This window comes from Stenella coeruleoalba (assembly GCF_951394435.1).
Source record: "Stenella coeruleoalba genome assembly, contig: scaffold_141, whole genome shotgun sequence".
In the NCBI taxonomy this organism is placed as follows: Eukaryota; Metazoa; Chordata; class Mammalia; order Artiodactyla; family Delphinidae; genus Stenella; species Stenella coeruleoalba.
Genome location: NW_027646081.1, coordinates 387,162 through 402,535, shown reverse-complemented (window position 1 = coordinate 402,535; position 15,374 = coordinate 387,162). Strand labels below are relative to the sequence as shown.

General features: G+C 43.7%; 1 long non-coding RNA gene across 1 annotated transcript in view; it reads right to left on the bottom strand.

Moving 5' to 3' along the window:
• LOC307181356 overlaps positions 1-8,245 on the bottom strand; it is a 372,277-nt gene extending 364,032 nt beyond the window's left edge. Inside the window, exon 1 of the long non-coding RNA XR_013826537.1 lies at positions 8,187-8,245. This is a non-coding gene — a long non-coding RNA (uncharacterized lncRNA). The remainder of the gene's footprint in view (positions 1-8,186) is intronic.
• Positions 8,246-15,374: the final 7,129 nt, after the last annotated feature.

Sequence of the window (15,374 nt, the reverse complement as noted above, 5' to 3'; positions counted from 1 at the left end):
GGCAGGACAGGCCATGGAGAACTGGGAGCCTTGTTATGCTGATGGGCGGGATGTAAATTGCCAACAACCACTCGGGAGAAGTGTATGGTGTTTCCTGAAACATCTAAAAAACAAAGCAACAGAACCTAGGGCACTTCCACTTATGGTCCTATAGCTTAGGGAAATTAAAATCAAAAACACACAGCCACCCCAAAGTTTGGAACGCCTCTGTTTACAAGAACCTCGTTTACAGTACAAGTTCAACATCGTAGAAAGAGAAAAATGGATAAAGAAGTTGTGGTATTTACTTACAAAGCAATATCACTCAGCAATGAAATCTATGTCATCAGGCCCTTAGCAGCACAATGAGTGGATTCAGGTATGATGATTCTAACTGAAGTAAGTCACACAGAAAAAGAAACATCATAAGATATCAGTAATACATGGAATGTAAACTTGGCTACACAGGAACTGAATTACAGAACAGAACAGGGACTCAAATTTAGAAAAACAACTTATGCTTGCTTAAGGGTAAAGGTGAGTTGGGGTGCTGCATAAAACCAGAGATTGAAATGAGCACAGATAAAGTTCCTTAAGTCAAATATGGTATAGACAAGAGCTACTCCTTGCTCAACGAAATGGACTCAACACCGCATATTAAACGCCTAAGAATGTACCTGACTTCTAAGTATCTTAAAACGTATGGATTGCTATGTCTCCAAAAGAGAATCAAGCATGTGTACAGGGGCATAAACGCAGCAGTGATAGGATTGGAGAGGTTCGGTGAGCAAATGAAGACCCTTTGAAGTCATATTGCATGGTACCCATTCCACGGGTTTCAACTACACAGGTTTAAGGTATTCTTCCTTCAGCTAAAACATGCATGTGGAACCCAGAGTATGATCAACCATGTGATAGGGAGACGTGTTCAAATATGTCGCAGTTTTCCTCCCCTGGTACTCGGGTGCAACATTCCAGACGCTTTACTAACACTCTCCCCACTTGGAGAGTCAGTCCCTTTAACCTCCTGTTTGGCCCAGTTTGCAATTTCTGCGGAAGATGAACAGGAATAGCGAGAACCAATGAGAGACTAGCTGGAGGTGTCTGGACGGGCAAATTTAACTCTCATTTCCCACCAGGAAGAGGAATTAACCAAAGGCTCAGCAGGCCGGGCTGGAACCAGATTAGGGCCTGAAGCCATCCTGCGGTGTTGCGGCCAGGTCACAAGAAAGCGAGTTGAAGAAAGGAGCTCAGGAGCACTGTAATTCACAAACCTGCAGAGTTATAAATGACAGCTATCGTCCAAAAATAGACTGAAGTAAGGCTGCCAAGAGGACTTGAAAGCGGGGCAGAATTGCAGGAAACCGATTTCAGGAGGTAGACTGGAATTGCATTGAAAGCATAGGAAAAGAGGCAGAACGTCCACAATGATGCACTTGGCCAAAAAGTGCGTATGCGTTTTTTCCTGAATATATTCAGGAAAAAACGCATACGCCCTTTTTGGCCAACCAAGCAAGCTTGCAAAGGAAATCTGCACTACAATGAAGTCTCACTTCCCCCCGGTCAAAAGGGCCATCTGAAAAAAGTGTAAAATCCAGAAAGGCACCAGGCCATTGAAAACTGGGAGCCTTGTTATGCTGATGGGCGGGATGTAAATTGCCAACAGACACTTGGGAGAAGTGTATGGTGTTTCCTGAAACATCTAAAAAACAAAGCAACAGAGGCTAGGGCACTTCCACTTATGGTCCTATAGCTTAGGGAAATTAAAATCAAAAAGACACAGCCACCCCAAAGTTTGGAACGGCTCTGTTTACAAGAACCTCGTTTACAGTACAAGTTCAACATCACAGAAAGTGAAAAATGGATAAAGAAGTTGTGGTATTCACTTACAAAGCAATATCACTCAGCAATGAAATCTATGTCATCAGGCCCTTAGCAGCACAATGAGTGGATTCAGGTATGATGATTCTAACTGAAATAAGTCACACAGAAAAAGAAACATCATAAGATATCAGTAATACACGGAATGGAAACTTGGCTACACAGGAACTGAATTACAGAACAGAACAGGGTCTCAAATTTAGAAAAACAACTTATGCTTGCTTAAGGGTAAAGGTGAGTTGGGGTGCTGCATAAAACCAGAGATTGAAATGAGCACAGATAAAGTTCCTTAAGCCAAATATGGAATAGACAAGAGCTACTCCTTGCTCAACGAAATGGACTCAACACCGCATATTAAACGCCTAAGAATGTACCTGACTTGTAAGTATCTTAAAACCTATGGATTGCTATGTCTCCGAAAGAGAATCAACCATGTGTTCAGGGGCATAAACGCAGCAGTGATAGGATTGGAGAGGTTCGGTGAGCAAATGAAGACCCTTTGAAGTCATATTGCATGGTACCCATTCCACGGGTTTCAACTACCCAGGTGTAAGGTATTCTTCCTTCAGCTAAAACATGCATATGGAACCTAGAGTATGATCAACCATGTGATCGGGAGACGTGTTCAAATATGTCTCAGTTTTCCTCCCCTGGTACTCGGGTGCAACATTCCAGATGCTTTACTAACACTCTCCCCACTTGGAGAGTCAGTCCCTTTAACCTCCTGTTTGGCCCAGTTTGCAATTTCTGCGGAAGATGAACAGGAATAGCGAGAACCAATGAGAGGCTAGCTGGAGGTGTCTGGACGGGCAAATTTAACTCTCATTTCCCACCAGGAAGAGGAATTAACCAAAGGCTCAGCGTGCCGGGCCGGAACCAGATTAGGGCCTGAAGCCATCCTGCGGTGTTGCGGCCAGGTCACAAGAAAGCGAGTTGAAGAAAGGAGCTCGGGGGCACTGTAATGCACAAACCTGCAGAGTTATAAATGACAGCTATCGTCCAAAAATAGACTGAAGTAAGGCTGCCAAGAGGACTTGAAAGCGGGGCAGAATTGCAGGAAACCGATTTCAGGAGGTAGACTGGAATTGCATTGAAAGCATAGGAAAAGAGGCAGAACGTCCACAATGATGCACTTGGCCAAAAAGTGCGTATGCGTTTTTTCCTGAATATATTCAGGAAAAAACGCATACGCCCTTTTTGGCCAACCAAGCAAGCTTGCAAAGGAAATCTGCACTACAATGAAGTCTCACTTCCCCCCGGTCAAAAGGGCCATCTGAAAAAAGTGTAAAATCCAGAAAGGCAGGACAGGCCATGGAGAACTGGGAGCCTTGTTATGCTGATGGGCGGGATGTAAATTGCCAACAGACACTCGGGAGAAGTGTATGGTGTTTCCTGAAACATCTAAAAAACAAAGCAACAGAGCCTAGGGCACTGCCACTTATGGTCCTATAGCTTAGGGAAATTAAAATCAAAAAGACACAGCCACCCCAAAGTTTGGGACGCCTCTGTTTACAAGAACCTCGTTTACAGTACAAGTTCAACATAGCAGAAAGTGAAAAATGGATAAAGAAGTTGTGGTATTTACTTACAAAGCAATATCACTCAGCAATGAAATCTATGTCATCAGGCCCTTAGCATCACAATGAGTGGATTCAGGTATGATGATTCTAACTGAAATAAGTCACACAGAAAAAGAAACATCATAAGATATCAGTAATACACGGAATGTAAACTTGGCTACACAGGAACTGAATTACAGAACAGAACAGGGTCTCAAATTTAGAAAACCAACTTATGCTTGCTTAAGGGTAAAGGTGAGTTGGGGTGCTGCATAAAACCAGAGATTGAAATGAGCACAGATAAAGTTCCTTAAGTCAAATATGGAATAGACAAGAGCTACTCCTTGCTCAACGAAATGGACTCAACACCGCATATTAAACGCCTAAGAATGTACCTGACTAGTAAGTATCGTAAAACCTATGGATTGCTATGTCTCCGAAAGAGAATCAAGCATGTGTACAGGGGCATAAACGCAGCAGTGATAGGATTGGAGAGGTTCGGTGAGCAAATGAAGACCCTTTGAAGTCATATTGCATGGTACCCATTACACGGGTCTCAACTCTCCAGGTTTAAGGTATTCTTCCTTCAGCTAAAACATGCATGTAGAACCCAAGTATGATCAACCATGTGAACGGGAGACGTGTTCAAATATGTCTCAGTTTTCCTCCCCTGGTACTTGGGTGCAACATTCCAGACGCTTTACTAACACTCTCCCCACTTGGAGAGTCAGCGCCTTTAACCTCCTGTTTGGCCCAGTTTGCAATTTCTGCGGAAGATGAACAGGAATAGCGAGAACCAATGAGAGGCTAGCTGGAGGTGTCTGGACGGGCAAATTTAACTCTCATTTCCCACCAGGAAGAGGAAATAACCAAAGGCTCAACGTGCCGTACCGGAACCAGATTAGGGCCTGAAGCCATCCTGCGGTGTTGCGGCCAACTCAAAAGAAAGCGAGTTGAAGAAAGGAGCTCAGGGGCACTGTAATTCACAAACCTGCAGAGTTATAAATGACAGCTATCGTCCAAAAATAGACTGAAGTAAGGCTGCCAAGAGGACTTGAAAGCGGGGCAGAATTGCAGGAAACCAATTTCAGAAGGTAGACTGGAATTGCATTGAAAGCATAGGAAAAGAGGCAGAACGTCCACAATGATGCACTTGGCCAAAAAGGGCGTATGCGTTTTTTCCTGAATATATTCAGGAAAAAACGCATACGCCCTTTTTGGCCAACCAAGCAAGCTTGCAAAGGAAATCTGCACTACAATGAAGTCTCACTTCCCCCCGGCCAAAAGGGCCATCTGAAAAAAGTGTAAAATCCAGAAAGGCAACAGGCCATTGAGAACTGGGAGCCTTGTTATGCTGATGGGCGGGATGTAAATTGCCAACAGACACTAGGGAGAAGTGTATGGTGTTTCCTGAAACATCTAAAAAACAAAGCAACAGAGCCTAGGGCACTTCCACTTATGGTCCTATAGCTTAGGGAAATTAAAATCAAAAAGACACAGCCACCCCAATGTTTGGAACAGCTCTGTTTTCAAGAACCTCGTTTACAGTACAAGTTCAACATCGCAGAAAGTGAAAAATGGATAAAGAAGTTGTGGTATTCACTTACAAAGCAATATCATTCAGCAATGAAATCTATGTCATCAGGCCCTTAGCAGCACAATGAGTGGATTCAGGTATGATGATTCTAACTGATATAAGTCACACAGAAAAAGAAACATCATAAGATATCAGTAATACACGGAATGGAAACTTGGCTACACAGGAACTGAATTACAGAACAGAACAGGGTCTCAAATTTAGAAAAACAACTTATGCTTGCTTAAGGGTAAAGGTGAGTTGGGGTGCTGCATAAAACCAGAGATTGAAATGAGCACAGATAAAGTTCCTTAAGCCAAATATGGAATAGACAAGAGCTACTCCTTGCTCAACGAAATGGACTCAACACCGCATATTAAACGCCTAAGAATGTACCTGACTTGTAAGTATCTTAAAACCTAAGAATTGCTATGTCTCCGAAAGAGAATCAAGCATGTGTACAGGGGCATAAACGCAGCAGTGATAGGATTGGAGAGGTTCGGTGAGCAAATGAAGACCCTTTGAAGTCATATTGCATGGTACCCATTCCACGGGTTTCAACTACCCAGGTTTAAGGTATTCTTCCTTCAGCTAAAACATGCATGTGGAACCTAGAGTATGATCAACCATGTGATCGGGAGACGTGTTCAAATATGTCTCAGTTTTCCTGCCCTGGTACTCGGGTGCAACATTCCAGACGCTTTACTAACACTCTCCCTAAGTGGAGAGTCAGTCCCTTTAACCTCCTGTTTGGCCCAGTTTGCAATTTCTGCGGAAGATGAACAGGAATAGCGAGAACCAATGAGAGGCTAGCTGGAGGTGTCTGGACGGGCAAATTTAACTCTCATTTCCCACCAGGAAGAGGAATTAACCAAAGGCTTAGCATGCCGGACCGGAACCAGATTAGGGCCTGAAGCCATCCTGCGGTGTTGCGGCCAACTCACAAGAAAGCGAGTTGAAGAAAGGAGCTCAGGGGCACTGTAATTCACAAACCTGCAGAGTTATAAATGACAGCTATCGTCCAAAAATAGACTGAAGTAAGGCTGCCAAGAGGACTTGAAAGCGGGGCAGAATTGCAGGAAACCAATTTCAGAAGGTAGACTGGAATTGCATTGAAAGCATAGGAAAAGAGGCAGAACGTCCACAATGATGCACTTGGCCAAAAAGGGCGTATGCGGTTTTTCCTGAATATATTCAGGAAAAAACGCATACGCCCTTTTTGGCCAACCAAGCAAGCTTGCAAAGGAAATCTGCACTACAATGAAGTCTCACTTCCCCCCAGTCAAAAGGGCCATCTGAAAAAAGTGTAAAATCCAGAAAGGCAGGACAGGCCATGGAGAACTGGGAGCCTTGTTATGCTGATGGGCGGGATGTAAATTGCCAACAGACACTAGGGAGAAGTGTATGGTGTTTCCTGAAACATCTAAAAAACAAAGCAACAGAGCCTAGGGCACTTCCACTTATGGTCCTATAGCTTAGGGAAATTAAAATCACAAAGACACAGCCACCCCAATGTTTGGAACAGCTCTGTTTACAAGAACCTCGTTTACAGTACAAGTTCAACATCGCAGAAAGTGAAAAATGGATAAAGAAGTTGTGGTATTCACTTACAAAGCAATATCATTCAGCAATGAAATCTATGTCATCAGGCCCTTAGCAGCACAATGAGTGGATTCAGGTATGATGATTCTAACTGAAATAAGTCACACAGAAAAAGAAACATCATAAGATATCAGTAATACACGGAATGGAAACTTGGCTACACAGGAACTGAATTACAGAACAGAACAGGGTCTCAAATTTAGAAAAACAACTTATGCTTGCTTAAGGGTAAAAGTGAGTTGGGGTGCTGCATAAAACCAGAGATTGAAATGAGCACAGATAAAGTTCCTTAAGCCAAATATGGAATAGACAAGAGCTACTCCTTGCTCAACGAAATGGACTCAACACCGCATATTAAACGCCTAAGAATGTACCTGACTTGTAAGTATCTTAAAACCTAAGAATTGCTATGTCTCCGAAAGAGAATCAAGCATGTGTACAGGGGCATAAACGCAGCAGTGATAGGATTGGAGAGGTTCGGTGAGCAAATGAAGACCCTTTGAAGTCATATTGCATGGTACCCATTCCACGGGTTTCAACTACCCAGGTTTAAGGTATTCTTCCTTCAGCTAAAACATGCATGTGGAACCTAGAGTATGATCAACCATGTGATCGGGAGACGTGTTCAAATATGTCTCAGTTTTCCTCCCCTGGTACTCGGGTGCAACATTCCAGACGCTTTACTAACACTCTCCCTAAGTGGAGAGTCAGTCCCTTTAACCTCCTGTTTGGCCCAGTTTGCAATTTCTGCGGAAGATGAACAGGAATAGCGAGAACCAATGAGAGGCTAGCTGGAGGTGTCTGGACGGGCAAATTTAACTCTCATTTCCCACCAGGAAGAGGAATTAACCAAAGGCTCAGCATGCAGGACCGGAACCAGATTAGGGCCTGAAGCCATCCTGCGGTGTTGCGGCCAGGTCACAAGAAAGCGAGTTGAAGAAAGGAGCTCAGGGGCACTGTAATTCACAAACCTGCAGAGTTATAAATGACAGCTATCGTCCAAAAATAGACTGAAGTAAGGCTGCCAAGAGGACTTGAAAGCGGGGCAGAATTGCAGGAAACCGATTTCAGGAAGTAGACTGGAATTGCATTGAAAGCATAGGAAAAGAGGCAGAACGTCCACAATGATGCACTTGGCCAAAAAGGGCGTATGCGGTTTTTCCTGAATATATTCAGGAAAAAACGCATACGCCCTTTTTGGCCAACCAAGCAAGCTTGCAAAGGAAATCTGCACTACAATGAAGTCTCACTTCCCCCCGGTCAAAAGGGCCATCTGAAAAAAGTGTAAAATCCAGAAAGGCAGGACAGGCCATGGAGAACTGGGAGCCTTGTTATGCTGATGGGCGGGATGTAAATTGCCAACAGACACTCGGGAGAAGTGTATGGTGTTTCCTGAAACATCTAAAAAACAAAGCAACAGAGCCTAGGGCACTGCCACTTATGGTCCTATAGCTTAGGGAAATTAAAATCAAAAAGACACAGCCACCCCAAAGTTTGGGACGCCTCTGTTTACAAGAACCTCGTTTACAGTACAAGTTCAACATCGCAGAAAGTGAAAAATGGATAAAGAAGTTGTGGTATTTACTTACAAAGCAATATCACTCAGCAATGAAGTCTATGTCATCAGGCCCTTAGCATCACAATGAGTGGATTCAGGTATGATGATTCTAACTGAAATAAGTCACACAGAAAAAGAAACATCATAAGATATCAGTAATACACGGAATGTAAACTTGGCTACACAGGAACTGAATTACAGAACAGAACAGGGTCTCAAATTTAGAAAACCAACTTATGCTTGCTTAAGGGTAAAGGTGAGTTGGGGTGCTGCATAAAACCAGAGATTGAAATGAGCACAGATAAAGTTCCTTAAGTCAAATATGGAATAGACAAGAGCTACTCCTTGCTCAACGAAATGGACTCAACACCGCATATTAAACGCCTAAGAATGTACCTGACTAGTAAGTATCGTAAAACCTATGGATTGCTATGTCTCCGAAAGAGAATCAAGCATGTGTACAGGGGCATAAACGCAGCAGTGATAGGATTGGAGAGGTTCGGTGAGCAAATGAAGACCCTTTGAAGTCATATTGCATGGTACCCATTCCACGGGTTTCAACTACCCAGGTTTAAGGTATTCTTCCTTCAGCTAAAACATGCATGTGGAACCTAGAGTATGATCAACCATGTGATCGGGAGACGTGTTCAAATATGTCTCAGTTTTCCTCCCCTGGTACTCGGGTGCAACATTCCAGACGCTTTACTAACACTCTCCCTAAGTGGAGAGTCAGTCCCTTTAACCTCCTGTTTGGCCCAGTTTGCAATTTCTGCGGAAGATGAACAGGAATAGCGAGAACCAATGAGAGGCTAGCTGGAGGTGTCTGGACGGGCAAATTTAACTCTCATTTCCCACCAGGAAGAGGAATTAACCAAAGGCTCAGCATGCCGGACCGGAACCAGATTAGGGCCTGAAGCCATCTTGCGGTGTTGCGGCCAGGTCACAAGAAAGCGAGTTGAAGAAAGGAGCTCAGGGGCACTGTAATTCACAAACCTGCAGAGTTATAAATGACAGCTATCGTCCAAAAATAGACTGAAGTAAGGCTGCCAAGAGGACTTGAAAGCGGGGCAGAATTGCAGGAAACCGATTTCAGGAAGTAGCCTGGAATTGCATTGAAAGCATAGGAAAAGAGGTAGAACGTCCACAATGATGCACTTGGCCAAAAAGGGCGTATGCGGTTTTTCCTGAATATATTCAGGAAAAAACGCATACGCCCTTTTTGGCCAACCAAGCAAGCTTGCAAAGGAAATCTGCACTACAATGAAGTCTCACTTCCCCCCGGTCAAAAGGGCCATCTGAAAAAAGTGTAAAATCCAGAAAGGCAGGACAGGCCATGGAGAACTGGGAGCCTTGTTATGCTGATGGGCGGGATGTAAATTGCCAACAGACACTCGGGAGAAGTGTATGGTGTTTCCTGAAACATCTAAAAAACAAAGCAACAGAACCTAGGGCACTGCCACTTATGGTCCTATAGCTTAGGGAAATTAAAATCAAAAAGACACCGCCACCCCAAAGTTTGGGACGCCTCTGTTTACAAGAACCTCGTTTACAGTACAAGTTCAACATCGCAGAAAGTGAAAAATGGATAAAGAAGTTGTGGTATTTACTTACAAAGCAATATCACTCAGCAATGAAATCTGTGTCATCAGGCCCTTAGCAGCACAATGAGTGGATTCAGGTATGATGATTCTAACTGAAGTAAGTCACACAGAAAAAGAAACATCATAAGATATCAGTAATACACGGAATGTAAACTTGGCTACACAGGAACTGAATTACAGAACAGAACAGGGTCTCAAATTTAGAAAACCAACATATGCTTGCTTAAGGGTAAAGGTGAGTTGGGGTGCTGCATAAAACCAGAGATTGAAATGAGCACAGATAAAGTTCCTTAAGTCAAATATGGAATAGACAAGAGCTACTCCTTGCTCAACGAAATGGACTCAACACCGCATATTAAACGCCTAAGAATGTACCTGACTAGTAAGTATCGTAAAACCTATGGATTGCTATGTCTCCAAAAGAGAATCAAGCATGTGTACAGGGACATAAATGCAGCAGTGATAGGATTGGAGAGGTTCGGTGAGCAAATGAAGTCCCTTTGAAGTCATATTGCATGGTACCCATTACACGGGTCTCAACTCTCCAGGTTTAAGGTATTCTTCCTTCAGCTAAAACATGCATGTGGAACCCAAGTATGATCAACCATGTGAACGGGAGACGTGTTCAAATATGTCTCAGTTTTCCTCCCCTGGTACTCGGGTGCAACATTCCAGACGCTTTACTAACACTCTCCCAACTTGGAGAGTCAGCGCCTTTAACCTCCTGTTTGGCCCAGTTTGCAATTTCTGCGGAAGATGAACAGGAATAGCGAGAACCAATGAGAGGCTAGCTGGAGGTGTCTGGACGGGCAAATTTAACTCTCATTTCCCACCAGGAAGAGGAAATAACCAAAGGCTCAGCGTGCCGTGCCGGAACCAGATTAGGGCCTGAAGCCATCCTGCGGTGTTGCGGCCAGGTCACAAGAAAGCGAGTTGAAGAAAGGAGCTCAGGGGCACTGTAATTCACAAACCTGCAGAGTTATAAATGACAGCTATCGTCCAAAAATATACTGAAGTAAGGCTGCCAAGAGGACTTGAAAGCGGGGCAGAATTGCAGGAAACCGATTTCAGGAGGTAGACTGGAATTGCATTGCAAGCATAGGAAAAGAGGCAGAACGTCCACAATGATGCACTTGGCCAAAAAGGACGTATGCGTTTTTTCCTGAATATATTCAGGAAAAAACGCATACATCCTTTTTGGCCAACCAAGCAAGCTTGCAAAGGAAATCTGCACTACAATGAAGTCTCACTTCCCCCCCGTCAAAAGGGCCATCTGAAAAAAGTGTAAAATCCAGAAAGGCAGGACAGGCCATGGAGAACTGGGAGCCTTGTTATGCTGATGGGCGGGATGTAAATTGCCAACAACCACTCGGGAGAAGTGTATGCTGTTTCCTGAAACATCTAAAAAACAAAGCAACAGAACCTAGGGCACTTCCACTTATGGTCCTATAGCTTAGGGAAATTAAAATCAAAAAGACACAGCCACCCCAAAGTTTGGAACGGCTCTGTTTACAAGAACCTCGTTTACAGTACAAGTTCAACATCGCAGAAAGTGAAAAATGGATAAAGAAGTTGTGGTATTTACTTACAAAGCAATATCACTCAGCAATGAAATCTGTGTCATCAGGCCCTTAGCAGCACAATGAGTGGATTCAGGTATGATGATTCTAACTGAAGTAAGTCACACAGAAAAAGAAACATCATAAGATATCAGTAATACACGGAATGTAAACTTGGCTACACAGGAACTGAATTACAGAACAGAACAGGGTCTCAAATTTAGAAAACCAACTTATGCTTGCTTAAGGGGAAAGGTGAGTTGGGGTGCTGCATAAAACCAGAGATTGAAATGAGCACAGATAAAGTTCCTTAAGTCAAATATGGAATAGACAAGAGCTACTCCTTGCTCAACGAAATGGACTCAACACCACATATTAAACGCCTAAGAATGTACCTGACTAGTAAGTATCTTAAAACCTATGGATTGCTATGTCTCTTAAAGAGAATCAAGCATGTGTACAGGGGCATAAACGCAGCAGTGATAGGATTGGAGAGGTTCGGTGAGCAAATGAAGACCCTTTGAAGTCATATTGCATGGTACCCATTACACGGGTCTTAACTCTCCAGGTTTAAGGTATTCTTCCTTCAGCTAAAACATGCATGTGGAACCCAAGTATGATCAACCATGTGAACGGGAGACGTGTTCAAATATGTCTCAGTTTTCCTCCCCTGGTACTCGGGTGCAACATTCCAGACGCTTTACTAACACTCTCCCCACTTGGAGAGTCAGCGCCTTTAACCTCCTGTTTGGCCCAGTTTGCAATTTCTGCGGAAGATGAACAGGAATAGCGAGAACCAATGAGAGGCTAGCTGGAGGTGTCTGGACGGGCAAATTTAACTCTCATTTCCCACCAGGAAGAGGAAATAACCAAAGGCTCAGCGTGCCGTGCCGGAACCAGATTAGGGCCTGAAGCCATCCTGCGGTGTTGCGGCCAGGTCACAAGAAAGCCAGTTGAAGAAAGGAGCTCAGGGGCACTGTAATTCACAAACCTGCAGAGTTATAAATGACAGCTATCGTCCAAAAATAGACTGAAGTAAGGCTGCCAAGACGACTTGAAAGCGGGGCAGAATTGCAGGAAACCGATTTCAGGAGGTAGACTGGAATTGCATTGAAAGCATAGGAAAAGAGGCAGAACGTCCACAATGATGCACTTGGCCAGGAACGGCGTATGCGTTTTTTTCCTGAATATATTCAGGAAAAAACGCATACGCCCTTTTTGGCCAACCAAGCAAGCTTGCAAAGGAAATCTGCACTACAATGAAGTCTCACTTCCCCCCGGTCAAAAGGGCCATCTGAAAAAAGTGTAAAATCCAGAAAGGCAACAGGCCATTGAGAACTGGGAGCCTTGTTATGCTGATGGGCGGGATGTAAATTGCCAACAGACACTTGGGAGAAGTGTATGGTGTTTCCTGAAACATCTAAAAAACAAAGCAACAGAGCCTAGGGCACTTCCACTTATGGTCCTATAGCTTAGGGAAATTAAAATCAAAAAGACACAGCCACCCCAAAGTTTGGGACGCCTCTGTTTACAAAACCTCGTTTACAGTACAAGTTCAACATCGCAGAAAGTGAAAAATGGATAAAGAAGTTGTGGTATTTACTTACAAAGCAATATCACTCAGCAATGAAATCTATGTCATCAGGCCCTTAGCATCACAATGAGTGGATTCAGGTATGATGCTTCTAACTGAAATAAGTCACACAGAAAAAGAAACATCATAAGATATCAGTAATACACGGAATGTAAACTTGGCTACACAGGAACTGAATTACAGAACAGAACAGGGTCTCAAATTTAGAAAACCAACTTATGCTTGCTTAAGGGGAAAGGTGAGTTGGGGTGCTGCATAAAACCAGAGATTGAAATGAGCACAGATAAAGTTCCTTAAGTCAAATATGGAATAGACAAGAGCTACTCCTTGCTCAACGAAATGGACTCAACACCGCATATTAAACGCCTAAGAATGTACCTGACTAGTAAGTATCGTAAAACCTATGGATTGCTATGTCTCCGAAAGAGAATCAAGCATGTGTACAGGGGCATAAACGCAGCAGTGATAGGATTGGAGAGGTGCGGTGAGCAAATGAAGACCCTTTGAAGTCATATTGCATGGTACCCATTACATGGGTCTCAACTCTCCAGGTTTAAGGTATTCTTCCTTCAGCTAAAACATGCATGTGGAACCCAAGTATGATCAACCATGTGAACGGCAGACGTGTTCAAATATGTGTCAGTTTTCCTCCCCTGGTACTCGGGTGCAACATTCCAGACGCTTTACTAACACTCTCCCCACTTGGAGAGTCAGCGCCTTTAACCTCCTGTTTGGCCCAGTTTGCAATTTCTGCGGAAGGTGAACAGGAATAGCGAGAACCAATGAGAGGCTAGCTGGAGGTGTCTGGACGGGCAAATTTAACTCTCATTTCCCACCAGGAAGAGGAAATAACCAAAGGCTGAGCGTACCGTACCGGAACCAGATTAGGGCCTGAAGCCATCCTGCGGTGTTGCGGCCAGGTCACAAGAAAGCGAGTTGAAGAAAGGAGCTCAGGGGCACTGTAATTCACAAACCTGCAGAGTTATAAATGACAGCTATCGTCCAAAAATAGACTGAAGTAAGGCTGCCAAGAGGACTTGAAAGCGGGGCAGAATTGCAGGAAACCGATTTCAGGAGGTAGACTGGAATTGCATTGAAAGCATAGGAAAAGAGGCAGAACGTCCACAATGATGCACTTGGCCAGGAACGGCGTATGCGTTTTTTCCTGAATATATTCAGGAAAAAACGCATACGCCCTTTTTGGCCAACGAAGCAAGCTTGCAAAGGAAATCTGCACTACAATGAAGTCTCACTTCCCCCCGGTCAAAAGGGCCATCTGAAAAAAGTGTAAAATCCAGAAAGGCAACAGGCCATTGAGAACTGGGAGCCTTGTTATGCTGATGGGCGGGATGAAAATTGCCAACAGACACTTGGGAGAAGTGTATGGTGTTTCCTGAAACATCTAAAAAACAAAGCAACAGAGCCTAGGGCACTTCCACTTATGGTCCTATAGCTTAGGGAAATTAAAATCAAAAAGACACAGCCACCCCAAAGTTTGGGACGCCTCTGTTTACAAGAACCTCGTTTACAGTACAAGTTCAACATCGCAGAAAGTGAAAAATGGATAAAGAAGTTGTGGTATTTACTTACAAAGCAATATCACTCAGCAATGAAATCTGTGTCATCAGTCCCTTAGCAGCACAATGAGTGGATTCAGGTATGATGATTCTAACTGAAATAAGTCACACAGAAAAAGAAACATCATAAGATATCAGTAATACACGGCATGTAAACTTGGCTACACAGGAACTGAATTACAGAACAGAACAGGGTCTCAAATTTAGAAAACCAACTTATGCTTGCTTAAGGGTAAAGGTGAGTTGGGGTGCTGCATAAAACCAGAGATTGAAATGAGCACAGATAAAGTTCCTTAAGTCAAATATGGAATAGACAAGAGCTACTCCTTGCTCAACGAAATGGACTCAACACCGCATATTAAACGCCTAAGAATGTACCTGACTAGTAAGTATCCTAAAACCTATGGATTGCTATGTCTCCAAAAGAGAATCAAGCATGTGTACAGGGGCATAAACGCAGCAGTGATAGGATTGGAGAGGTTCGGTGAGCAAATGAAGACCCTTTGAAGTCATATTGCATGGTACCCATTACACGGGTCTCAACTCTCCAGGTTTAAGGTATTCTTCCTTCAGCTAAAACATGCATGTGGAACCCAAGTATGATCAACCATGTGAACGGGAGACGTGTTCAAATATGTCTCAGTTTTCCTCCCCTGGTACTCGGGTGCAACATTCCAGACGCTTTACTAACACTCTCCCCACTTGGAGAGCCAGTGCCTTTAACCTCCTGTTTGGCCCAGTTTGCAATTTCTGCGGAAGATGAACAGGAATAGCGAGAACCAATGAGAGGCTAGCTGGAGGTGTCTGGACGGGCAAATTTAACTCTCATTTCCCACCAGGAAGAGGAAATAACCAAAGGCTCAGTGTGCCGTACCGGAACCAGATTAG